Below are 25,885 nucleotides of genomic sequence, written 5' to 3'. Positions count from 1 at the left end.
AGAGCTACACTCCTGGAAATTGAAATAAGAACACCGTGAATTCATTGTCCCAGGAAGGGGAAACTTTATTGACACATTCCTGGGGTCAGATACATCACATGATCACACTGACAGAACCACAGGCACATAGACACAGGCAACAGAGCATGCACAATGTCGGCACTAGTACAGTGTATATCCACCTTTCGCAGCAATGCAGGCTGCTATTCTCCCATGGAGACGATCGTAGAGATGCTGGATGTAGTCCTGTGGAACGGCTTGCCATGCCATTTCCACCTGGCCCCTCAGTTGGACCAGCGTTCGTGCTGGACGTGCAGACCACGTGAGACGACGCTTCATCCAGTCCCAAACATGCTCAATGGGGGACAGATCCGGAGATCTTGCTGGCCAGGGTAGTTGACTTACACCTTCTAGAGCACGTTGGGCGGCACGGGATACATGCGGACGTGCATTGTCCTGTTGGAACAGCAAGTTCCCTTGCCGGTCTAGGAATGGTAGAACGATGGGTTCGATGACGGTTTGGATGTACCGTGCACTATTCAGTGTCCCCTCGAAGATCACCAGTGGTGTACGGCCAGTGTAGGAGATCGCTCCCCACACCATGATGCCGGGTGCTGGCCCTGTGTGCCTCGGTCGTATGCAGTCCTGATTGTGGCACTCACCTGCATGGCGCCAAACACGCATACGACCATCATTGGCACCAAGGCAGAAGCGACTCTCATCGCTGAAGACGACACGTCTCCATTCATCCCTCCATTCACGCCTGTCGCGACACCACTGGAGGCGGGCTGCACGATGTTGGGGCGTGAGCGGAAGACGGCCTAACGGTGTGCGGGACCGTAGCCCAGCTTCATGGAGACGGTTGCGAATGGTCATCGCCGATACCCCAAGAGCAACAGTGTCCCTAATTTGCTGGGAAGTGGCGGTGCGGTCCCCTACGGAACTGCATAGGATCCTACGGTCTTGGCGTGCATCCGTGCGTCGCTGCGGTCCGGTCCCAGGTCGACAGGCACGTGCACCTTCCGTCGACCACTGGCGACAACATCGATGTACTGTGGAGACCTCACGCCCCACGTGTTGAGCAATTCGGCGGTACGTCCACCCGGCCTCCCGCATGCCCACTATACACCCTCGCTCAAAGTCCGTCAACTGCACATACGGTTCACGTCAACGCTGTCGCGGCATGCTACCAGTGTTAAAGACTGCGATGGAGCTCCGTATGCCACGGCAAACTGGCTGACACTGAAGGCGGCGGTGCACAAATGCTGCGCAGCTAGCGCCATTCGACGGCCAACACCGCGGTTCCTGGTGTGTCCGCTGTGCCGTGCGTGTGATCATTGCTTGTACAGCCCTCTCGCAGTGTCCGGAGCAAGTATGGTGGATCTGACACACTGGTGTCAATGTGTTCTTTTTTCCATTTCCAGGAGTGTATATGAAATGACCAAGTGAAGCTTCGGCCTAGGTTTACACTGTGGAGGTGAACATGAATGGACCTCGAGTAGAGGTGGTAAAGGGGAGGACTTCAGTTCAGACAGAAGGGACCGGATGTGAGCCTCAATCATAAGCCCCGACCTGGGGCGCTGATGCGGGAGTTGAACCACTGTGGTTGGGAAAAGGAAACAGTAATTCAGATGCACAGGAGAACTACGAATGTGTGCAACGTAACTGGCGGGGAATTGTGAATGTCTGGTCTGCAATGGAGGGACTCCAGCCTCGACCAGTACACTGGTCATTGGACTTGTCCTAAAAGCTCCTGTCGCTAGTAAAACTCTGCAGTGGTGCACTGGGTCGAGTAAATGCAACGCTGAGGGCGCTGTCAAACCATAAACCACACTCCCATAGTAAAAGTGGGATTGAACAAAGGCTATGTAGAGCTGCAGCACTGTATGGCGATCTGCACCCCAGTAGGTGCTGCTCAGGCAGCGGACGTCATTGAGGTGCTGCCAGCACTTCCACTAAAGCTGATGAAGGTGAGGAAGCCAAGTCAATCAGGTGACGAAAACCAGTCCTAAGAATTGATATGTCTCCACTACAGTGAGTGGATCGTCATTAAGACAAAGTTCTGGTTCCCAATAAACAGTGCAACACCGACAGAACTGCACAAAACACCACTTTGCGGCTGAAAACTGGAAGCCGTGGGCTAGAGTCTACGACTGCGCCTTGTGGTTGGTTCCCCGCTTGTGGACAGCTTGCCACTCAGCAACAACAGTACTGGAGGAGCAGTACGAAATTCAGAAGTCATCTGCATACAGAGAAAGTGAGACCGACGGCCCTAAAGAGGCTGCTAGGCCGTTTATGGCCACTATAAATAGAGACATACACACAATACAGAGCCTTCCATTCTCCTGGATATGGGGGGAACTATGGGAGGTAACAACTTATACACGAAAAGTACAGAGCAACAGGAAGTTTTGGATAAAAATCGGGAATGGGCCACAGAGACCCCACTCATATGATGTGGCAAGGATATGATGTCACCAGGTCATGTCGTAAGCTTTTCGTAAATAAGAAAGGACGGCAACCAGGTGTCTGTAAAAGGTTGTTTGAAAGGCAGACTTGAGAGAGACAAGATTACCAGTTGTAGAGCGACACTAGCAGAAACCACCCTGTCATGGAGCCAGTAGGCCACATGACTGCAGGACCCAAACCATCCACCGACACACCACAAATTATAGCAGCTTACAAAGAATGTTGTTGAGGCTGATGGGTTTTTTTCCAGGTTTGAGCACAGGAATGATGGTGCTCCCCAACCACTGCGATGGAGAGACGCCATTACACTAGATCCAATTGAAGATGACAAGGAGCGGTTGCTTGTAGTCAGATAGACATTTAACCATCTGACTGTGGATCCGACCTGGCCCAGGAGCTGTGTTGGGGCAATGTGCAAGGGCGCTGAAAAGCTCCCACTCTGTAAATGGGACGTTATAGGGTTCACTGAGGAGTGTAGTGAATGAGAGGACATTACCCCCCAACCATCGTTTGAGGGTGCGAAAGGCTGGGGGGCAGTTCTCCAACACAGAGGCTCGAGCATAGTACTCAGAGAAGTGCAAGGCAATCACGTTAGAGTCGGTAGATAACACGCCATCGATGTTAACGCCAGGGATACCTGTTGCGGTCTGGTAACCAAAAATACGTCTGATCTTCGTCCAGACTTGGGAATGTGACGTACGGCACCCAATGGTCGAAACGTATCTCTCAACACTCCTGTTTTATCTTTTTATAAGCTGGCGAACGTGTGCATGGAGCTATTTAAAGAGCTATTAGGTGCTCAAGAGAAGGGTGCCCCTTACGTCGCTGTAGAGCCCACCTATGCTCTTGAATAGCCTCAGCAATTTCCGGCGACCACCAAGGTACTGTCTTCCGCCAGGGACACCCTGACAAACAAGGGATCGCATTTCCTGCCGCAGAGACGATCGTTCTAGTGACCCGCTCAACCACCACAACGATGGCACCATGTGGGAAAAATTCAACGGTGACAGCAGAGGTGAAAACTTCCCAGTTTGCCTTGTTTAAAGCCTATCTGGGTAGGCGTCCATGGGCATGACGTCAGGGGAGTGACAGGAAGATGGGGAAGTGGTCACTACCACGCAAGTCATCATGGGCTCTCCAGATGAGAGATGGGAGAAGTCCTGGGCTGCAAACTGATAAATCAGTGGCCGAGTAAGTACCACGAGCCTCACTGAAATGTGTAGAGGCCCCAGTACTTAAGCGGCAGAGGGTGAGCAAGATAGTAAATTTTCGACAGCTCTGCCTCAGACAATAAGCATGGTACCACCGCATAGTGGGTTATGGGCGTTAAAATCTCCCAAAAGTAGGAAAGGCTGAGGAAGTTGATGAATCAGCGCAGGCAATACACTCAGAGGTACTGCAGCGTCTAGAGGAAGATATACGTTGCAGACAGTTATTTCCTGAGTCATCCTTATCCTGACAGCCAAAGTTTCAAGAGGAGTGTGAAGGGGCACAGGTTCACAACATACGGAGTTCAGGACGTAGACACAACTCCACCTGACACACTATTATATTCACTGTGGTTGTTGTACACTACTGGCCATTAAAATTGCTACATCATGAAGATAATGTGCTACAGATGCGAAATTTAACCGACACGAAGAAGATGCTGTGATATGGAAATGATTAGCTTTCCAGAGCATTCACACAAGGTTGGTGCCGGTGGCGACACCTATAACGTACTGACATGAGGAAAGTTTCCAACCGATTTCTCACACACAAACAGTAGTTGACCGGTGTTGCCTGTAGAAACATTGTTGTGATGCCTCGTGTAAGGAGGAGAAATGCGTACCATAACATTTCCGACTTTGATAAAGGTCGGATTGTAGCCTATCACAATTGCGGTTTATCGTATCACGACATTGTTGCTCATGTTGGTCGAGATACAATGACTGTTAGCAGAATATGGAACTGGTGGGTTCAAGAGGGTAATACGGAACGCCATGCTGGATCCCAATGACCTCGTATCACTAGCAGTTGAGATGACAGGCATCTTATCCATATGGCTGTAACGGATTGTGCAGCCACGTCTCGATCCCTGAGTCAAAAGATGGGGACGTTTGCAAGACAACAACCATCTGCACGAACAGTTCGATGACGTTTGCAGCAACATGGACTATCAGCTCTGATATCATGGCTACGGTTACCCTTGATGCTGCATCACAGACAGGAGTGCCTGCAATGGTGTACTCAACAATGAACCTGGGTGCACGACTGGCAAAACGGAATTTTTTCGGATGAATCCAGGTTCTGCTTACTCACGTCCGTGTTTGGCGACATCGCGGTGAACGCACATTGGAAGTGTGTATTCATCATTGCCATAATGGTGTATCACCCGACGTGATGGTATGGGGTGCCATTGGTTACATGTCTCAGTCAACTCTTGTTCGCATTGACAGCACTTTGAATAGTGGACATCAAGTTTCAGATGTATTACGACCTGTGGCTCTACCCTTCATTCGATCCCTGTGAAACCCTACATTTCAGCAGGATAATGCACGACCACATGTTGCAGGTCCTGTACGGGCCTTTATGGATACAGAAAATGTTCGATTGCTGCCCTGGCCAGCACATTCTCCAGATCTCTCACCAATTGAAAACGTCTGGGTAATGGTGGCCGCGCAACTGGCTCATCACAATACGCCAGTCTCTACTCTTGATGAACTGTGGTATAGTGTTGAAGCTGCATGGGCAGCTGTACCTGTACACGCCATCCAAGCTCTGTTTGAGTCAATGCCCAGGTGTATCAAGGCCGTTATTACAGACAGAGGTGGTTGTTCTGGGTACTGATTTCTCAGGATCTATGCACCCAAACTGCGTGAAAATGTAATCACATGTCAGTTCTAGTATAACATATTTGTGCAACGAATACCCAATTTATCATCTACATTTCTTCTTGGTGTAGTGATTTTAAAGGCCAGTAGTGTAATATCCCCTATAGCCCCGGAGAGTAGGGGTCTGCATTGTCAGGAACCAGGTTTCCTGGAGGGCAATACAGAAAGCAGGTGTAAAGCTTAACCATTGCTGTATTTCAGCCAGGTGGTAGAAAAAACCACTGCAGTTCCACTGGTGGATGACGTTATCGTGAGGCTGGAAAGGCGTGAAGCGCTCAAGGAGGGAGTTTCACCTCAGGGTCACCTGCTGCCACCGACTGGGTACCCACTCTATCAACAGCCATTATGCCTGAGGATCCACCGTGATCTGCATCCTCAGGGAACGTCAGAATCGCCACCTCATCCACAGACACAGAGCTTGTAGGAAGTGGTGATGTGGGTGCCATCACAATTCCCTTGGTCTTGGGATGTTCTTTTTGGATTTCTCTCGCTGCTCCTTGGGTTTCCCTGGCTAAGAGGACTTTACTGATTCAGTCTCCGGAAGTGAGGATGAGCATGAAGCACTGCAACCAGCTGCTTTTGGGCTCTTCAGCCACTGGTGGGTGTCATATTTCCCACTACCAGAAACCTGGGAGTGGTGTGATCCAAAGGACCCCTTCCTAGCGAGAGGAGCCAAAGAAGACTTACACATCTCTGGCGCAGAAGTGGGGATTCATATCCCTGATGGTTAGGGGGTGGGGGTGTTGCTCCTGAAGTAGTTGGTGCAGGAGCAACAGGGAGGGAAGCGCCCCCCACCATCAAGGGGGCAGGTGTAGTCATCCAGTTCTGAGAGGTGAATGGGTTGGCAGAACTGATGGGGCTAGCACTGTTGTAGCGGCAGTGTAAGACGTCATTCATGATGTAGGCATTCAAATTTCCTCTTAGCCTCAGTGTAGGCCAGTCGGTCCAAGGTCTTGTACTCCATGATTTTCCTTTCTTTCTGGGGAATCCTGCAGTCAGGTGAGCAAGGCAAATGGTACTCTCCACAGCTGACACAGATGGTAGGTGGGGCACATAGAATCTTGGGATGAGGTGAGGTGGGCATCCGCAGTCTTGACATGTGATGCTGGAAGTACAGTGGGAAGACAAACTCCAACATTTAAAGCACTGCATTGCGGGAGGCATATAGGGCTTTACATCACAGCAGTAGACCATCACCTTTACCTTCTTGGGTAATGTAACACCCTCGAAGGCCAAGATGAAGGCACTGGTGGCAATCTGATTATCCCTCGGACCCTGCTGGACACACTAATCGAAATGTACACCTCGTTGCTCTAAATTGGCGCGCACCTCATTGTCAGACTGCAAAAGAAAGTCCCTGCAAAATGATACCTTGGACCATAATTAAACTCATATGGGGCGTGATGGTTACAGAAACATCCCCAAGCTTATCACTAGTGAATAACGCCCTTCACTGCGCAGAGGATGCTGTACTGATCAAGACTGACCCAGATCTCATTTTGAGAGGGGGCGGGGGCGGGGGCGGGCAGAGGGGGCGGGCAGAGGGGGCGGGCAGAGGGGGCGGGCAGAGGGGGCGGGCAGAGGGGGCGGGCAGAGGGGGCAGTGACAGGGGTCGGGGAGGGGGAAAAGGGCAGGGAGAGGGGGCAGGGAGGGGGAAGGGGCGAGGAGAGGGGAAGAGGAGGAGGGGTTGGTAGAGGGGAGGGTAGAGTGAGAGTGGAGGAGAGGTGGGTGGAGGGGAGGGGGAGAGAGAGAGGATGAGGGGGAGGATGGAGGGCAAGAGGTGGGGGTGGAGTTGGGGAGAGGGGCAGAATGGGAGAAGGGGAAAGGAGAAGGGGAAAGGAGAAGGAGGGTGGGGAGAAATGGGAGAGGTGGTGGAGGGGGAGAGGTGGTGGAGGGGGAGAGGGGGTGGCGGGGGAGAGGGGGTGGCGGGGGAGCGGGGGTGGAGAGGGGGTGGAGGGGGTGGAGGGGGTGGAGAGGGTGGAGGGGGTGGAGGGGGTGGAGGGGGTGGAGAGGGTGGAGGGGGTGGAGAGGGTGGAGGGGGTGGAGAGGGAGAGGGGGTGGAGGGGGTGGAGAGGGAGAGGGGGTGGAGGGGGTGGAGAGGGAGAGGGGGTGGAGGGGGTGGAGAGGGAGAGGGGGAGAGGGGGAAGGTGGGATGAAGCTGAGAAGGCAATAAGGGGGGAAGTTGAGATGGGGAAGGGGATAGAGGAGAGGGGGTGAGGGGGACAGGTTGTGAGGATGAGAAAGGGAGAAACTCCCTGTGCTGCAGCCCACCTCATGCACACGCCCACCCCATGTGGTGTCCCACCTCACGCAGCTGTCCATAGACACTGCTTCACACCCGTACAAGGTTCCCTACCCCAAACTGTTGCCCTCCCCATGGGCCTCCCTCCCCACCCATCCCTACACACACACACACACACACACACACACACACACACACACACACACACACACACACACACACACGCCCCTCCCCCCCCAGTTCCATCACTGTCTGTCCTCATGCAGTTCCCCAACACAGTATATCCCATGCACATTACCACCCACCTCCCTATGGTTCTATCATGATGATCGTTCCCTCACTTCTGCATCTTCCCCACACACCTGCCAATGTATTCACTCATCCCCACATCTTTCCTCCATAACACACACTCAGCTCTTCCCTATGCAGCTTCCAGCACCTCTACTGCTCCCCACACAGGTTTGACACACTTTCTCATGCTCTGCACTGGACACGCATTCAGGACAATGACGTTTCAAACCCATCACTGTTGATCCTGATTTACACTTTCAGTGATTTCCCCAAATCACTTCAGCCAAATGTTGGGATGGTTCCTTTGGTAAGGAATTGCCAAATTCCTCCTCCATCCTCCCCCAATCTGATGGGACTGATGACCTTGTTTGCTCCTCTCATCAGATCAACCAATCAACCATGCTCACGCAACTTCTCCTGCTCATTCACCACTCAGCAAACGCACCTCCCCCCAGCTGCTTGCGACTGCCCCAGCCACTCAAAGTCACCCCATCCTGCGGGGCAGGTGGCTGTGTGGCAGGCTGCCATGCAAGGGTGGGTAGCTGCATCATGTGGGGAGCTGCATGAGGTGGGCAACTGTGTGGCATGGGCAGCTGTGTGAGGAGGGGAACTGTATGGGGGGGACAGAGGTGATGAGTTGTGTGGGGAGGGGCAGATGTGGAAAGTTGTGGATGGGGAGGAGTAGAGGTAGAGTTGTGTGATGGGGAGCAGAGGCGGAGAGTTGTGTGTGGGAGGATCACAGGTGGGGAGTTGTCCAGGGAGCAGTCGGGGAGTTGTGGGGGGAGCAGAGTCGGGGAGTTGTGCGGGGAGCAGAGTCGGGGAGTTGTGCGGGGAGCAGAGTCGGGGAGTTGTGCGGGGAGCAGAGTCGGGGAGTTGTGCGGGGAGCAGAGTCGGGGAGTTGTGCGGGGAGCAGAGTCGGGGAGTTGTGCGGGGAGCAGAGTCGGGGAGTTGTGCGGGGAGCAGAGTCGGGGAGTTGTGCGGGGAGCAGAGTCGGGGAGTTGTGCGGGCAGCAGAGTCGGGGAGTTGTGCGGGCAGCAGAGTCGGGGAGTTGTGCGGGCAGCAGAGTCGGGGAGTTGTGCGGGCAGCAGAGTCGGGGAGTTGTGCGGGCAGCAGAGTAGGGGAGTTGTGCGGGGAGCAGAGTAGGGGAGTTGTGCGGGGAGCAGAGTAGGGGAGTTGTGCGGGGAGCAGAGTAGGGGAGTTGTGCGGGGAGCAGAGTAGGGGAGTTGTGTGGTGAGCAGAGTAGGGGAGTTATGCAGAGAGGGGCAGAAATAGGGAGCTGCATAGGGAGGGGAAGGGGCAAGGGCCTGCATTGGGAGGGGCAGGGGGGCTGCATAAGGAGGGGCGGTGGGATGCATAAGGAGGGGCGGGGGGGTACATAGGGAGGGGCAGGGGCGGGGGGCTGCATAGGGAGGGGCAGGGTTGGAGAGATGCACAGGGAAGGGGCAGGGGTGGGTATATGCATGGGAGGGGGCATGGGGAGATGCATGGAGAGGGGTAGGACTGGAGAGATGCTTGGAGAGGGACAGTGGGGGGGAGAAGTGTGGAGAGGGGCAGCGGTGGGTAGAAGCATGGAGAGGGTCAAAGGTGGGTAGATACGTGGAGAGGAGAAAGTGTGGGTAGATACATGGAAAGGGAAAAGAGTGGGAGATACGTGAATAGGGGAAAGAGTAGGGAGATACAAGGAGAGGGGAAACAGTAGGGAGAGACACGGAGAGGAGAAATGTTGGGGAGAGGTGTGGAGAGGGGAAAGGGTGGTGACCTGTGTGGACAGGCGAAGGGTGGTGACCTTCATGGACAGGGGAAGGGTGGTGACCTGTGTGTACAGGGGCGATGGTGGTGAGCTGCGTGGAGAGGGGCGAGGGTGGTGAGCTACATGGACAGGGGCAAGGGGTAGACAGCAGTAAGGGGTGGGGTGATGTGTGCACAGGGGCAAGGGGTGGGGTGATGTGTGCACAGGGGCAAGGGGTGGGGTGATGTGTGCACAGGGGCAAGGGGTGGGGTGATGTGTGCACAGGGGCAAGGGGTGGGGAGAGGTGTGCACAGGGGCAAGGGGTGGGGAGAGGTGTGCACAGGGGCAAGGGGTGGGGAAATGTGTGCACACGGGCAAGGGGTGGAGAGATGTGTGCACACGGGCAAGGGGTGGGGAGATGTGTGCACACGGGCAAGGGGTGGGGAGATGTGTGCACACGGGCAAGGGGTGGGGAGATGCGCGCACAGGGTCAAGGGGTGGGGAGATGCGCGCACAGGGTCAAGGGGTGGGGAGATGCGCGCACAGGGTCAAGGGGTGGGGAGATGCGCGCACAGGGTCAAGGGGTGGGGAGATGCGCGCACAGGGGCTAGGGGTGGGGAGATGCGCGCACAGGGGCTAGGGGTGGGGAGATGCGCGCACAGGGGCTAGGGGTGGGGAGATGCGCGCACAGGGGCTAGGGGTGGGGAGATGCGCGCACAGGGGCTAGGGGTGGGGAGATGCGCGCACAGGGGCTAGGGGTGGGGAGATGTGCGCACAGGGTCAAGGGGTGGGGAGATGCGTGCACAGGGTCAAGGGGTGGGGAGATGCGTGCACAGGGTCAAGGGGTGGCGAGATGAGCGCACAGGGTCAAGGGGTGGGGAGATGCGTGCACAGGGCCAAGGGGTGGGGAGATGCGTGGACAGGGTCAAGGGTTGGGGAGATGCGTGCACAGGGTCAAGGGGTGGGGAGATGCGTGCACAGGGTCAAGGGGTGGGGAGATGCGTGCACAGGGTCAAGGGGTGGGGAGATGCGTGCACAGGGTCAAGGGGTGGGGAGATGCGTGCACAGGGTCAAGGGGTGGGGAGATGCGTGCACAGGGTCAAGGGGTGGGGAGATGCACAGACGGGGCAAGGGGTGGGGAGATGCGCGGACAGGATCAAGGGTTGGGGAGTTGCGTGGACAGGGTCAAGGGTTGGGGAGTTGCGTGCACAGGGTCAAGGGGTGGGGAGATGCGTGCACAGGGTCAAGGGGTGGGGAGATGCGTGCACAGGGTCAAGGGGTGGGGAGATGCGTGCACAGGGTCAAGGGGTGGGGAGATGGGTGCACAGGGGCTAGGGGTGGGGAGATGCGTGCACAGGGTCAAGGGGTGGGGAGATGCGTGCACAGGGTCAAGGGGTGGGGAGATGCGTGCACAGGGTCAAGGGGTGGGGAGATGCGTGCACAGGGTCAAGGGGTGGGGAGATGCGTGCACAGGGTCAAGGGGTGGGGAGATGCGTGCACAGGGTCAAGGGGTGGGGAGATGTGTGCACAGGGTCAAGGGGTGGGGAGATGAGTGCACAGGGGCTAGGGGTGGGGAGATGAGTGCACAGGGGCTAGGGGTGGGGAGATGCATGCACAGGGGCTAGGGGTGGGGAGAAGCGTGCACAGGGGCTGGGGGTGGGGAGAAGCGTGCATAGGGGTTAGGGGTGGGGAGACGCGTGCACAGTGGCTAGGGGTGGGGAGATGCATGCACAGGGGTAAGGGGTGGGGAGATGTGTGCACAGGGGCAAAGGGTGGGGAGACACGTGGAGAGGGCAAGGGGTAGGGAGTTGCGTGGATAGGGCAAAGGGTAGGGAGAGGGTGTATAGGGCACGGGGTTGGGAGATGCGTGGAGAGGAGCAAGGGGAGGGGAGATGTGTGGAGAGGAACCAGGTGTGGGGAGATGTGTGGAGAGGAACAAGGGGTGGGGAGGCACATGGAGAGGGGCAAGGGGTGGGGAGATGTGTGAAGAGGGGCAAGTGTGGGGTGCTGCATGGACAGGGGCAATGGTGTGGAACTGTGTGGAGAGAGGTAGTGGGTGGATACTGTGATGAGAGGGGCAGAGGTAAAAAGTTGTGAGGAGATGTGTGGATGTTGGGAGCTATGAGGAGAGGGGGTGAACCTTGGACGCTATGGCAAATGGGGAGGATGTGGGGAGGTTTGAGAACAGGGCTGAGGTGGGGTGCTGTAAGGACTGGGCTGAGGTGGGAGCTTTGAGGACTGGGCTGAGGTGGGTGCGTGTGTGTGTGTGTGTGTGTGTGGAGCCTATGGCCACTCAACAGCATGGATAGAAGCACCCTTACACACATTAAAAGAAAAGAATGTGGATAAAATTATGACAAAATTATTATATGCTCAAAGACAAAATAGTAAAAGGTGCTGTAGAAGAGATTACAAAAACAAGTAAAATGGCAGACGAGTTGAAAGAAAGGCACAGGGAAATCTTACTGACGGATCACTTACTAAGAACATGGGTGAGCCAGTCATCTCTGGCCTGAAGATGCTGGAGATAGGCTGGCTTGTGTGTATGAATGGTGTGTCCCCCTCTTTTACAGATGCAGGCTGTGGCCCAAAGCTCTATATAAGTCTCTCTAAATTGTGCTCATCTGCAACTTAACGTGCCTTCTTTACAGTAATTAGCAATCTGTCTTTTCTTACACTGTTGATATACTTACCTGGAGTTTCTATTGTTTGATGTAGCATCTAGTCACTTTCAGAAGAAAATATAAATGAAAATGCCTTGTCCTGAGTTAACTTATGGTCCTCCTAGGATTTAATTTTTCATTTGTATTAGGATTTCATTGAGAGTTCTTGGACAAAAATACTTTATCAAATCGCACCACCTAACTATTGGCTTCCCTTGATTGCTAAGGAAGAAGATAATTTGATGGGTTGGGGCTCTAAACAAACACAAATGAATGTGACTGAAAAACATTTGAAAAGTCTTCTGCACAATTTAAGGTAATATCCAGAGAAATGATAGTATCTCTATAACCTTAGTTTACTTTAAACCAAGTTGCCTTTTTCTTTGCATTACTAGTGTAACCACTGGTAAATAATACATATCACGAAATATATTTGGAGTGTATACAAATCTCACTTATTTGACCTTGCTGAAGTGTTTCATGTTTATGTATGTCCTATGAGAGTAACTAATGGATATTAATACCAGGTAAATCAACACTATTGCTGAAGACATTCTGGCATTGGAGTAGCACCCCAGCACTGGGCATAATGGGGAAATCCTATACCTTAGGTGTAGGTGATCTACAGATATTATAATTAGATTTTCCTTGATACATCTGAGTCTCACCTTTATCTATGATAATGATGAAACCTGAAGAAATTAATTACAATTTGTGCCACAGCCGGGACTTGAAGTCCAAGCAGCAATGGTGCTGTGGTGGCATAATGGCTACTAGACCTAGGTTAAAATCCTGGCCATGGCATAAACTTTAATTCATTTCTCCAGCTTTCATAATTATTGTACATAAAGATGAGACTCAAATGTCTCGAGGAAAATCAAATTCTAAGGCCTATAGACACTGATTTTTTCCAGGTATCCCGTGGGCACAAGCCACACTCCCAAGTAGTGGGCATATCGGTAAACAGTTAAAATGTGACCCAGTGTGAAGATATCAAAGAGAAACAAAAGAACTACCACAAAACATCAAATCTACACCCTACAAAGTTAAATAAAAAGAACACCAAGAAAGAACCCCAAGGCAACCACACTCAGAAGTTTACGAAAGATCCACAAACCAAATACCTCAATCAGACTTGTGACTGATTTCACCACTGCACCAGCATATTATTTAAATCAACAAAATGAAAGACACAAATGTACCCAACACAGATGCACTACTCCCATTTGACATCACATCAATGTACACACATACCAATTGAAAGACAATTAAGACAGAAATACATTTTCCCACAAACACAGACAGGAGACATTTCAAATATTACACAGAACAAAACTATTTCAGATTTAAAGATGAATTCTGCATCCAACAGAAAGACTTCCATGTCTTCCTTGATCAACTTGAAAACAAAATCTTTGTCTCTCACCAAAACAGTACAAAGTAAAATACATGTACCATTATGTTGGTGACATAATTCTCTTGATAGATGAAACACACAACTAGATACTACAGGTACAGAGAGATGTCAATACTGCTCACCCAAAATTATACTCCACCCTTGAAACTGAAAGACAAAAAATAAATTCTGTAGACATCACAACAGAAAAAGGAAACGACAAACAATGGTTCACAGTATACAGTAAATCTACATCAACCAGTGCAGCTATTCACAACAAGGCAAACCACACAACAACAGGCCAGCCCAAGATACACTATGTGATCAAATGTATCCAGACACCTGGCTGAAAATGACTTACAAGTATTTGGTGCCCCCCATTGGTAATGCTGGAATTCAATATGGTGTTGGCCCACCCTTAACCTTGATGACAGCTTACACTCTCGCAGGCATACGTTCAATCTAGTGCTGGAAGGTTTCTTGGGGAATGGCAGCCTATTCTCCATGGAGTGCTACACTGAGAAAAGGTAGCAATGTCAGTAGGTGAGGCCTGGCACGAAATTTGTGTTCAAAAACATCCCAAAGGTGTTTTATAGGATTCAGGTCAGGATTCTGTGCAGGCCAGTCCATTACAAGGATGTTATTGTCGTGTATCCATGCCACCAAAGGCCGTGTATTGTGAACAGGTGCTCGATTGTGCTGAAAATTATCACCACCCCCGAACTGCTCTTCAACAGTGGGAAGTAAGTAGGTACTTAAACAGCAATGTAGGCCTGTGCTGTGATAGTGCCTCACAAAACAACAAGGGGGGCAAGCCCTCTCCATCATAAACATGACCACACCATAACACCACTGCCTCCAAATTTTACTGTTGGCACTACACACGCTGCCAGATGACGTTCGCCTGGCATTCACCATACCCACACCCTGCCACTGGATCGTCACATTGTGTACCATGATTCGTCACTCCACACAATTTTTTTCCACTGTTCAATTGTCCAACATTTACACTTCTTACACCAAGTGTTTTGGCATTTATCAGCACGATGTGTGGCTTATGAGCAGCCACTCGACCATGAAATCCAAGTTTTCTCACCTCCCACCTAGCTGTCATAGCACTTACAGTGGATCCTGATGCAGTTTGGAATTCCTATGTGATAGCCTGGATAGATGTTTGCTTATTACACATTACGACCCTCTTCAGCTGTTGATGGTCTTTGTCAGTCAACATACGAGGTCAGCCTGTACGCTTTTGTGCTGTACGTGTCCTCCACATTTCCACTTCTCTATCTCATTGGAAACAGTCGACCTAAGGATGTTTAGGAGTGTGAAAAGCTCACTTACAGATGCATGACCCAAGTGACGCCCAATTACCTGACAACATTTGAAGTCCGTGAGTTCCATGGAGTACCCCATTCTGCTCTCTCACGATGTCTAATGGCTACTGAGGTTGCTGATATGGAGTACATGGCAGTAGGTGGCAGCACAATACACCTAATATAAAAAACGTGTGTTTGGGGTGTCCAGGTGCTTTTGATCAAACAGTGTACCTTCTACACAGACTGAACAGAATTCCAATGGAAAAAATAGCTACATATAATAACTAAACATAATCAGACAGACTGCCACAGAAACTAGTTATAAAATAAACCATAAAATAAAACCACAATTGACACTGAACACACACATCAGTATCACAACACAACACACCAGCAACAACCACACAACAGAAGAGAACACCATAGCACAGAAGATCGTGAAACAATTAACAACAGGAAAACATGACATGCCCTGATATTTGATAACAAAAAAACACACAGAAGGGGAACTTCATGACCAAATGAGCTATAAATGGGACGTATAAAACAAAAAGTACTCTGCAGAAAAAATTAATGACACCTGACAGCACCGTAGATAAATATAACAAACCAAGTATACAGCAGCTAAACTGCAAAAACTGTGACTCAGTATACAGTGGATAGACATATACAAATTTCAGGAGAAGATTATCAGAACATTTAAGACCACTTGAAAGTGACAGCACACATTCCACTTTTGCAAACCTCACCAAAAACAACCACCATCTCAGTGGCATAAAAACAGACCTCCAAATACTAAAACACAGTAACCACCTTTACCAGCTTTTAACAATAAAAGAAAATTAATACATCCATAAAGCTATCACACAGGGCAAAAACGAATCAATGCCCAAAGAAGTACTGCACAACAAAACACACACACACACACACACACACACACACACACACACACACACACACACACACACACACACACACACACACAGAGAGAGAGAGAGAGAGAGAGAGAGAGAGAGAGAAAGAGAGAGAGAAAATAGGAATCGACAAAAATGGATTAAAAGTTTGCGGATGGCAAACCAAAACAAAAAATAAGCAAACACAGTGAATCAGACATATATTTGTGATACAAAATGCGTGTCCAAGCCACAGCCACATAGCAAGGTGCAGTATATACAAACAAGCATACACTGTCCAAATACGAAACAGAAACTATAGTTTGCCATATCTAAGCTCAACAAAACTTTTACCAATGTCCACAGGTCCATCTCAATTACAGGAAAACACATATGATACATAAAAAAAAACTTTTCACAGCCCAGGACTAGCCACATACTGCAATGGTTAGGCCAGAACATGCATAATGGTTACCAGAACATACATTTTATAGATTGGATAATAAACAAAATTCAACACAGATGATTTTCTAAGATCACTCATGTTTGCAGATAACATGGTGTACTAATTTAGACCTGTTGCTGATTTTGGTTGGCAGCCACAGGACACACAAAATGTAAAATAAAAGGTAAAGAGCATTTACACTGAAGAGCCAAAGAAGCTGATACACCTCCCTAATATCACATAGAGAGCCCACGAGCCTGCAGAAATGACAACAAGATGTGGTATGGACTTGACTAACGTCTGAAATAGTGCTGGAGGGAACTGACATCATGAATCTTACAGGGCTGTCCATAAATCCCTAAGAGTACGAGGGAGTGGAGATCTCTTCTAAACAGCACATTGCAACGCATCCAAGATATGCTCAATAACGTTCATGTCTGGGGAGTTTGGTGGCCAGTGGAAGTGTTTAAACTTGGAAGAGTGTTCCTGGAGCCACTCTGTAGTGGAAGTGAGAGGCGTCGCATTGTCCTGCTGGAATTACCCATGTTTGTTGGAATTCCCAATGGGTGTCAATGGATGCAGGTGATCAGACCGGATGCTTATGTATGTGACACCTCTCAGAGTCATATCTAGATGTACCAGGGGTCCCATATCACTCCAACAGTACATGCCCCACACCACTGTGGAGCCTCCACCAGCCTGAACAGTCCCCTGCCAACATGCGGGGTCCATGGATTCATTAAGTTGTCTCCATACCCGTACACATCCACCCACTTGATACAATTTGAAGGGTTGCACTTCTGTCATGTTGAATGATTCTCTTCAATCTTTGTTAGCCCTGTTCTTGGATGATCTTTTTCGGCCGCAGCGATGTTGGAGATTGACCTTTTACAGGATTCCTTATATTCCAGTATACTCATGAAATAGCCGTTCCAGAAAATTCCCACTCCAATGGTATCTCAGAGATGCTGTGTTCCAACTCACTTAAAACTTGACAACCTGCCACTGCAGCAGCAGTTGCCGACCTAACAACTGCAAGAAACACTTGTTGTCTTATATAGGCACTGCCGACTGCAGCACTGTATTCTGCATTGTTAAATATCTCTCTGTTTGAATACATATGCCTACACCAGTTTCTTTGGTGCTTCAGTGCATAATTAAATTAACAACAAATCTGATGTATCATATTCCCTAATCTAAAATAATCTTTATGTATGTATTTCAAGAAAATAAAACAAAAACAAAAAACAGTGAGGATGTCACAACTGTGGTGAAACATGCTTGGGTGATAAAACAAAACAATAATTCGTATACTTACAAAAGGTGGACCCATCCCTAATTCTGCAAGCATGGACACTAGCTCAACACTTCAATATGGTAACATTAGTGACAGTAAGGTGCTTATAGTCACAGGAAAGGAAAAAAATATCCTTGCATTATAGTGCAAAGTAGCTTGCTATGAAAGCTCACTGTACATTTATTATAATTTGATTTTCTCACACATGTAAATACAAGTTCATAAACTGGTTCAGAAGAATGGTCAATAACATTCATAAAAATATCACAGGTTTTGAAAGGTATTTTCTACACACTTCATGTTTCTCACATTCACCGACAATTCACTTTTTTTTTTAATTTTATGTGACAATGATAAGTGGAATTTCAGCACTATCGTGCAAATTGGTGGATTCAAAATTTAATCACTAAACAAAAATGACAATTAGCAACAAAGGAATAACATTACACTCTGATGCCAAACAACTAATTATTTACAATCTCAAGAAATATCTGCTAACTATAATAGGGGAAATTTATTTCACTGAAATTCTGGGTGCAGATAACAATTCAGTTACAATATGGTGCTCAGTTTTGCGGGTCTTCAGCAGTCTTAGCAGCAAAGCAATTTCCAAATGAAACTGCATCTTTTACTGTGACATTTCCTGCATGATGATCCATCAAGAAAGCTGAACAGAAATAACATTGGAAGGGCATTAGGATGTGAATCAAAACAACATTACTTGGCTCCAAACTAATTGTAGTGTCTATATACCATACCCTTCATGTCTTTGTAGACGTAAGAGGCAGAACAGCTCCAAAAAGCAGAAATGCACTCAACACAAAATTTTAATTTATGGGGATACTGACCTTAAGACTACAACGACAAAGCCCTTCCACTTTCTAAATGCCCCAGGTCACACAGTATGTTTTGTGCAAACACCACATCAACAAAACAGTTATTGTGTCTGGACAACTTTTAAACTGTTTTTTAAATACTTTGTATTTATATATCATGAACAGATATGATTAACATTGCTGACAAAGAAATCACAAAGAGTAATGGGAGCAACCCAACTGTATCAGTGTTGTTAATGATACTCCTATCAGCAAATCCAAATCATAGCTATATATGATAAAACTGTCCAGCTACTTGTCTTTCTTTACAAATGTTAATGAAGCTTTTGATAGCTTTGTCAATTTTCTAATTAGTTTAATAAGTATTGTCCTAAGATATTAAAAAGACACATGAAGAAACTAAGTAAAAGTAGATATAGAAGTAAGCTTTCATCAGTGGTTCACATCTGACCCCAAAAATTAAGAACACAGTTGATTGTTTTCTTGTTTTTATAAACAATCCGATGATGCCCAAATGAGTAAAACATGTTACTGATATTTAATAACTTTGGAACTAAGGTTGTTTTTATTCTGAAATGAATACAGAACACTTGTTTAATCCTCATAGGTGCGGCTATGTATAAAATGCACCAGTCACAAATAAAATTGTTTTGCACTTTTCTATTATTGTTTCACAATACTCAGATTATGAGCTCAGAGCACAGTTCCACAATGAAGCCAATGTCTGCAAGGTAATTAGTATCTGGATAAAGGGTTAGTTGGGATTAGATGCACCTGAACTGTTTAATGTTTCGAGTGTGTTATAATTGTGGGGAAACACCTATCTGTGGCCAGAGAGTGATACAATTAAAGTTTATTTCAGTGTTAGGTAAATAAACCATGCTTTAGGTCACATTATGCAAGTTTATTTTATCATGGTTTAACTAATCTAAGATTAAACTGTGATTTTGCTCATACATATCTACCTTGGTAACATAAAGACAGCCATTCTTTACAAGTGTGCGAAGTGTGCTGCAGGCCCCCTCGTGTTACCAAAAATGGAGCACCTGCTTGAGGTTAATGCAGTAAGCACATCAGTAGGAGATGTAGAACCTGTTGGCTTTCAGACTGTTTCATTTGTTTCAGGTAATAATGTCATCATCATCATCATCATCACTTAAGACTGATTATGATTATGCCTTTCAGCGTTCAGTCTGGAGCATAGCCCCCCTTATACAGTTCCTCCATGATCCCCTATTCAGTGCTAACATTGGTGCCTCTTCTGATGTTAAACCTATTACTTCAAAATCATTCTTAACCGAATCCAGGTACCTTCTCCTCGGTCTGCCCCGACTCCTCCTACCCTCTACTGCTGAATCCATGAGTCTCTTGGGTAACCTTGCTTCTCCCATGCGTGTAACATGACCCCACCATCTAAGCCTGTTCGCCCTGACTGCTACATCTATACAGTTCATTCCCAGTTTTTCTTTGATTTCCTCATTGTGGACACCCTCCTGCCATTGTTCCCATCTACTAGTACCTGCAATCATCCTAGCTACTTTCATATCCGTAACCTCAACCTTGTTGATAAGGTAACCTGAATCCACCCAGCTTTCGCTCCCATACAACAAAGTTGGTCGAAAGATTGAATGGTGCACAGATAACTTAGTCTTGGTACTGACTTCCTTCTTGCAGAAGAGAGTAGATCGTAGCTGGGTGCTCACTGCATTAGCTTTGCTACACCTCGCTTCCAGTTCTTTCACTATGTTGCCATCCTGTGAGAATATGCATCCTAAGTACTTGAAACCGTCCACCTGTTCTAACTTTGTTCCTCCTATTTGGCACTCAATCCGTTTATATTTCTTTCCCACTGACATTACTTTCGTTTTGGAGATGCTAATCTTCATACCATAGTCCTTACATTTCTGATCTAGCTCTGAAATATTACTTTGCAAACTTTCAATCAAATCTGCCATCACAACTAAGTCATCCGCATATGCAAGACTGCTTATTTTGTGTTCACATATCTTAATCTCACCCAGCCAGTCTATTGTTTTCAACATATGATCCATAAATAACATGAACAACAGTGGAGACAGGTTGCAGCCTTGTCTTACCCCTGAAACTACTCTGAACCATGAACTCAATTTACCGTCAACTCTAACTGCTGCCTGACTATCTATGTAAAGACCTTTAATTGCTTGCAAAAGTTTGCCTCCTATTCCATAATCTTGTAGAACAGACAATAACTTCCTCCTAGGAACCCGGTCATATGCCTTTTCTAGATCTATAAAGCATAGATACAATTCCCTGTTCCACTCATAACACTTCTCCATTATTTGCCGTAAGCTAAAGATCTGGTCCTGACAACCTCTAAGAGGCCTAAACCCACACTGATTTTCATCCAATTGGTCCTCAACTAATACTCGCACTTTCCTTTCAACAATACCTGAGAAGATTTTGCCCACAACGCTGATTAAAGAGATACCTCTATAGTTGTTACAATCTTTTCTGTTTCCATGTTTAAAGATTGGTGTAATTACTGCTTTTGTCCAGTCTGATGGAACCTGTCCCGACTCCCAGGCCATTTCAATTATCCTGTGTAGCCATTTAAGACCTGACATTCCACTGTAGTTGATGAGTTCCGACTTAATTTCATCCACCCCAGCTGTTTTATTGCACTGCAATCTATTGACAATTTTTTCCACTACCTCAAATGTGATCCTATTTCCATCATCATTCCTATCCCATTCTACCTCGAAATCTGAAACATTACTGATCGCATTTTCACCTACATTGAGCAACTCTTCAAAATATTCCCTCCATCTGCCCAAGGCATCCACAGGATTCACCAGCAGTTTTCCTGACCTGTCCAAAATACTTGTCATTTCCTTCTTACCTCCCTTTCGAAGACTGCTAATTACACTTCAGAATGGTTTTCCAGCAGCTTGACCCATAGTCTCCAACCTGTTTCTAAAGTCTTCCCACGATTTCTTCTTGGATGCTGCAATTATCTGTTTGGCTTTGTTTCTTTCTTCAAGATATCTTTCTCTGTCTACCTGGGTTCTGGTTTGTAGCCATTTTTGATACACCTTCTTTTTCCTTTTACAGGCTGCCTTGACTGTATCATTCCACCAAGCTGTTTGCTTCATCCTACTTTTACACACTACTGTTCCAAGACATTCTTTAGCCACTTCTAGTACTGTGTCCCTGTACCTTGTCCATTCCTTTTCCAATGACTGTAATTGACTACATTCAACTAACTGGTACCTTTCTGAGATCGCTGTTATGTACTTGTGCCTTATTTCCTTATCCTGAAGTTTCTCCACTCTTATCCTCCTACAAATGGACCTGACCTCCTGCACTTTCGGCCTCACAATCCCAATTTCACTACAGATTAAATAATGATCAGTGTCATCAAAGAATCTCCTGAATACACGTGTGTCCCTCACAGCCTTCCTGAATTCCTGATCTGTTATTATATAGTCAATGACAGATCTGGTTCCCCTGCCTTTCCAAGTATACCGGTGAATGTTCTTATGTTTAAAAAAGGAGTTTGTGATTACTAAGCCCATACTGGCACAGAAATCCAAGAGTTGTTTCCCGTTCCTGTTGGCCTCCATATCCTCTCCAAATTTACCCATAACCTTTTCATATGTCATTTATATAAAATGTGTTACACGTTTTGCTAATGCACCTTAAGCCAGTATTGTGCACCCATCTCCTACAGATAGTAAATGACCTCTTTTCTCTGCATGACACTTTTCAAATTTTTAAGTGCATACAAAACAACCAGATAAATCTGAAGAGCCATTGGCAAACATTCTGTAACCCAGAATTCAACAATCTGGATGCTGTTAAATATATGCTTTTTGCTGCAATTAGGGAAGAAGTATGTGACATAGAACACCAGTAGCTGCTAAAACATGGTTATGACATATCAGTGAAAACTCTGTGGCCTTCATCTTTGGGAAGGCAATGTTAAACTGGTTACTCAATTGAGCTGAAAGTACATCGTTAATGTACTTCTGAATGGAATTTATCATAAAGAAGAAATGTAAAAGCACTTGATATTCATTATTGTTTCCTGAATAAATTTATTACGTGGTCAGACAAATGCAGAAGTTTTAAGCTCAGAGAATGATAAACTGTCCTTAAAAACACACAAAGCACTTCAGCTTAGTAGATACAGATTACTGCAGGTAACTACTGAAAATGTTGCAGCAAGGAACTAAACGTATAATATATTCTGCCAGGAACGTTCCAGGCTGATTCTCTGGAAGCAAATTTGGTCTGTATAGACAATTACTAGGATGTAAGTACCATATCTCACTTATGCAGGTGTCGGAAACTGAAAAGAAGTTAAGACTCATGAATATCTTACAACTAAATACACACCCACAAAAGATGCTGAGGATTGTAGAGATGTTAGTGATTCAGTTTTCTAATTTCAATATCACTATCAGAGTCCCAGCTTTAAGATACACTGTTGGTTTACATTGCCACTCATTTTAAGGAAACTTCAGTATACAGAGTACACAGATTTTTTGACATTTGATAGTTCTATGAGAACTGATAATCAGTTTAATTTAATTAAACATTTGGACAGAGGACGTTTGAAAAATCTCATGTGAATTTCCTGTGACAGTAGTTACATACAGTTATTTGACTCTGGAAAAGTTGTTGGAAACACTTTCCTTCACGAAGCTACTGAATTAGAGAGAAGTAGCAGCTGAACTCATTTTTAAAATAGTTATGGCTAATGAGGTGATGAGTGGAAATTACACCAGAAATTTGTAAATACTGTAATGAATAATTATTGCACAAAGAAAAATAATGAAACTTCTGTTCTCTAAGAGGAAGAAACTTCAAACACTATGTGACAACTTGAATTTTTTTATATGTTTAATCTGTATTGCCTTTTACTACCTTCCACATATCCCCAATGTAAAACGTTTTTACTCTGATGCAGTGCACAATGTGCTCAGTGATTACTGTAAAATCAAACATAAGTCCTGCACATTGTCTTGGAAATGCTAAGAAATAAAACTGATATTTTTAGTACAGTCTGACAACATTTTCTTTTCTTACGTAATGTGCATTCCTGGTTACCTGTTACTAGCCTACAGATGTGCCCATAATAATACACTTTTATTCAGTGATAAGTGTAAATTAAAATGTAAGTGTCGCACAGTATCTCGATAATATTAAGAAACAAAACGTATGAAGTTTTTGGGCACAGTGTGACACAAACTTCCTTTGAATGCTTAATGAACATTGCTTCCCTTTGAATGATTAGTAAACTTACTCACACTGCCACATATACTAAACAGAAAACAACTTCTACTGAATTTCAAGCTAAAATAGTATAAGCCAACTAATGGTCAATTTTTTTTATAACTGATGCATTTATGGTGCCAGTTTTAAATATGCTACACATGCTGTTTCTCAGAGACATTAGTTGTGTAATAAAATAGGACATTTTTCACTGTTCAGCTTTTGTTACATCCTCTCATTGCATGGTTAGTACCTAAAATCTGTGGGTGCATCTCTGTGAAGTAACCCACTACTGATTCATTCTTTTCATAAAAACTTAAGTTCAGCCAGAGGGTGTGTCATTAAGTATAACTGTTCACTGCTACATGATTGATTGATTTCTTTATTAATCCATGTAACAATTTACATTGTGTGGATTTCGTCAGCAATATCATATACAATACAATATACCTACAATTATACACATAAAATTTGTATTTACACACATTTTTGAGGTATCTTAAATTAGTTTTATATCCTTGTGTAATTTGTAATTTTCTTATAGTACTGTACAATTTTTGATTTCCTCATGTATTACAATGTAGGCTACTTTAATTACACTACATGTTTTAATTCAGATAGTCCATTACTGCGTAATAACTTTTATTTAATAAAAAAAAATTTAGTTTTGTTTTGAACTGTCCGATTGTGTCAATATCTTTTATTTTTTGGGGTAATTTATTATATAATTTAACAGCATTGTACAACAAGCTCTGCTGAGTTTTAACTTTATTTTTCCTCTCTAGATGCAGATTGTATTGGTTTCTAGTTTCATAGCTGTGTACTAAAGAATTTTTCATATAGCAGTCAATATTTTGTTTTACATACATAACACTTTGAAAAATGTATTCACAGGGGACAGTTAGGATTTCCAGTTTTTGGAAATGTTCAAGGCAGTGAGCCCTACTGCCACTGTTGGTTATTATACGAATTGCTCTTTTCTGTAATTTGAAAACTATTTGAATATTTTTACTGTTGACTCCCCAAAATATTATTCCATAGGTAATAACAGAGTGGATATAAGAAAAATATACAGATCTGACACATGTAGTATCACAAACTGCAGTCAGAATTCTCAGAGCAGAGCATGCTGTAGCGATTCTGTTACTAAGTATTTTAATATGTTCTTCCCACTTTAACTGACTGTCAACATGCATACCAAGAAATTTTGTGTAGTCTACACATTCTATAGTTTCATTGTTTAATTTAAAGTTGTTATAGTGTGGTTTTTTGCAGACATAGAAGTTAACAGCATTTGTTTTTTTAAGATTTAGTGTTAGTTTATTATTGGATGCCCACTCACGTACACTGTTTAGTGTTTGTTTGGCTTTTTCTTTTAGTGCATCTGGTGATTTGTCACTGATTAGAACATTTGAGTCATCTGCAAACAATATTGTTTGTCCATGCTTGATGCCCTTTGGGAAGTCGTTTATGTAAATGAGGAATAGTACTGGGCCAAGGACTCTACCCTGTGGGACACCTATATTTACATAATTTGGGTCTGAAGTATACTTTACAATATAGTTTGAGCAACTTGAAATATGTGAGATTTCAGTTATCTGTCTTCTATTTTTTAGATATGACTGGAACCATTTGTTCACAAGTCCCCTTATTCCAAGTTCATCTAACTTATTTAACAATATGTTGTGGTCTACTGTATCAAACGCTTTAGTTAGATCAAGAAATATACCTGTTGTGTAGTTCCCTTTATCTAATGCTTCTAGAATGTGTTTTGTGAGGTGTGCTGTTGCTGATTCTGTGCTTTTCCCTGATCGAAATCCAAACTGGTCAACAGACAGTAAGTTGTATTTATTTAAATAATTCATTAGCCTATCTTTCATAATAGTTTCTAATATTTTTGCAGAGCATGATAGTAGAGAAATTGGCCTATAATTTTCAGTTATTCCTGCATCACCTTTTTTTGAAGAGAGGTAGTAATTTCGCATATTTTAAATAGTCTGGAAAGTAGCCCTGCTTGAAAGATTGATTTATAATATCAACTAAAGGTGGAAGTAGGCTCTTGATACAGTTCTTAATTATAAAAATGGGGACTTCATCTAGACCAGCTGAGTTTTTGTTTCTCAGTTCGCTGACTGCTTTATAGACTTCTTCCTGTGTTGTAGGGAATAACACCATT

The 25,885-nt window shown here is 45.8% G+C and overlaps 1 protein-coding gene across 2 annotated transcripts in view; it reads right to left on the bottom strand.

Annotated features, from left to right (window-relative positions):
• Window positions 1–25,885, bottom strand: part of LOC126427372 (histone-lysine N-methyltransferase eggless-like) — a 377,652-nt gene that overhangs the window by 304,384 nt on the left and 47,383 nt on the right. The window lies entirely within an intron of this gene.

Source organism: Schistocerca serialis, chromosome 11 (assembly GCF_023864345.2).
Source record: "Schistocerca serialis cubense isolate TAMUIC-IGC-003099 chromosome 11, iqSchSeri2.2, whole genome shotgun sequence".
NCBI classification, from domain to species: Eukaryota; Metazoa; Arthropoda; class Insecta; order Orthoptera; family Acrididae; genus Schistocerca; species Schistocerca serialis.
This window is presented reverse-complemented; position numbering and strand designations above follow the sequence as displayed.